The following is a 2283-nucleotide window of genomic DNA, read 5'->3' on the forward strand; positions in this document are numbered from 1 at the left end:
CCCCAAGAGGTAAAATATATAGTGAAAACAATAGTTAAACAGGGGTGTACAGTACCGGTGTAGTGGGGAGAGGTAGTTTGGCGGTTTGAAGTTGAGGAGGAAGTGACGTAGGAAGTCAGGATATGACATGCGCCCACTGTCCCTCATGTCGAACTTTACGGCCAGCCGATCTAGCTCCGTTGAGGCCTTGGAGGATGTCTGTGACACACACACACACACACACACACACACAGCCAGGTATGTAAGTGATTTTAATCAATCAAATTGTTTTGAGGTGGATTGCGAATTGAAGTTACATAAAATAATTATTGACTGGGGATAGCGAATCAGGCACTGCGCTGTACGTATATCACTCTGTGATTGGTTGTTTACCCAGGAAGCAGTTTGTGCTGATCTCTCTGTCTCTGTCCTCTTCCCTGCACCTCTGGATGTCCCTGCAGCAGCCCTGCACCTCCCCCTTCAGCCTCCTCTCCACCTCCCCACAGTCCACCAGGGGGCTTTCCCTGTCTCACCCCGCCGTGGACGGACACCTGGCCCTGCTGGACACACCCACCTCCGACTGGCAAGAGGGGGACAAGGACAGGGGGATTGATAATGTGTGTTACTTTCAGTCTTAGATTAGAAGACATTATGATTTGGATGCCATCCTAGTTAGGATTGGATATCACTTCTGGTCATCCCCAGAAGCTTACAGAACTAACCCTAATTAGGATGGCTTACATAAAGCACCTTTTACATTTTTTTTAATTTAACCTTTATTTTACTAGGCAAGTCCGTTAAGAACAAATTCTTATTTACAATGACGGCCTAGGAGCAGTGGGGTAACTGCCTTGTTCAGAGGTAGAACAACAGATATTTACCTTGTCAGCTCAGGCATTTGATCTAGAAACCTTTCGGTTACTGGCCCAACGCTCTAGCCTAGTGGACTATCAAATACAAAGATGGAGATAGATATGTAAACTGATAAGCATCATGTATAGAGAGATCCTGTACCTTTGAGCGTTGGAGGTTGCTGCCTGTGGTCTTTGGCCTCTGTAGAGCTAGTGGGGATGATGACCTATCTATGGGGCCAGGGGATGATGGTGATGCGGATTTCAGGGGACAGATGTCCTCTGGGTCTGTGGTCTTGTCCATTATCCCAACAGCTCCACTGGTGTCCTTCAGGAACTCCCTGTACTCCAGATCCCCCAGCACATTCACTGGCAGCTTCTCCCACACCCTCTCAAACTGTGGAGCGAGAGGGATTACACGTTTAGTACACACACATACACATCATACCCCACATTCTCAAACTGATATTCACACGTACACACACCCTCACATTGACACACAAGCTTAATGAACTTCACAGATGACTAACATTCTCAATAAGTAGTCAATAATTATCAACACATACAAATTTGTTTTTGATTGCAATAATTAAAAACTAAGGAAAACTTGGCTGGCAAATACATCAAAAAATGTAAAAAGCTCATTTACACACACACGCACGTATGCCTATTCCTGTTGTTTCTGCATGACAACCCATTGAGAGAGTAGAACTGAATTGTGCCAAGTATTTTTGTTGTTGTAAGAGCTTAAATAAATAAAAAATGTAAGAAGCTATACTGTATGAGCCTACTGAGACCAACCCCTGTCAGTTTACCTGGTCACACATCATTCTGAGGTCCTCTTTGGAGATGGTGTCGTTATGGGTGTGGTCCAAGTCCACCAGCTCCTTGGTGATGGTGTACAGGCGGGCGGAGACAACTTTCTCACTGATTGGCAGAGGCTGGGGATGGGCGGGGAAACCTACTTACCCACTCTGTCTAACCAATCCTCAGGGGTCTGCACACACACACACACACACACACACACACACACACACACACACACACACACACACACACACACACACACACACACACACACACACAGTTCAACATCAGTTCAACATCAGTTCAACAGTACTCAACATCAGTTCAACAGTACTCAACATCAGTTCAACAGTACTCAACATCAGTTCAACAGTACTCAACATCAGTTCAACATCAGTTCAACAGTAATCAACATCAGTTCAACATCAGTTCAACAGTACTCAACATCAGTTCAACAGTACTCAACATCAGTTCAACAGTACTCAACATCAGTTCAACATCAGTCCAACAATACTCAACATATGTTCAACATCTCTTCAACAGTATTCAAAATCAGTAAATGCGTCTGCTTCCTGGAAAAAAATACACTTTTCAGGGAATGAAAAAAGGTTTATTTTCAGATCTACAGTGGCAAGAAAAAGTATGT

At 44.4% G+C, this 2283-nt stretch overlaps 1 long non-coding RNA gene across 1 annotated transcript; it reads right to left on the minus strand.

Moving 5' to 3' along the window:
- On the minus strand, positions 1 to 1332 carry LOC115198792 (uncharacterized). The gene is made up of 3 exons (XR_003879294.1): positions 994 to 1332; positions 373 to 559; positions 1 to 198 (listed from the first exon to the last, which is right to left on the minus strand). It is a non-coding gene; the product is annotated as an uncharacterized LOC115198792 (long non-coding RNA).
- Between the last annotated feature and the right edge of the window lie 951 nt (positions 1333 to 2283).

This window comes from Salmo trutta, chromosome 8 (assembly GCF_901001165.1).
Source record: "Salmo trutta chromosome 8, fSalTru1.1, whole genome shotgun sequence".
NCBI classification, from domain to species: domain Eukaryota; kingdom Metazoa; phylum Chordata; class Actinopteri; order Salmoniformes; family Salmonidae; genus Salmo; species Salmo trutta.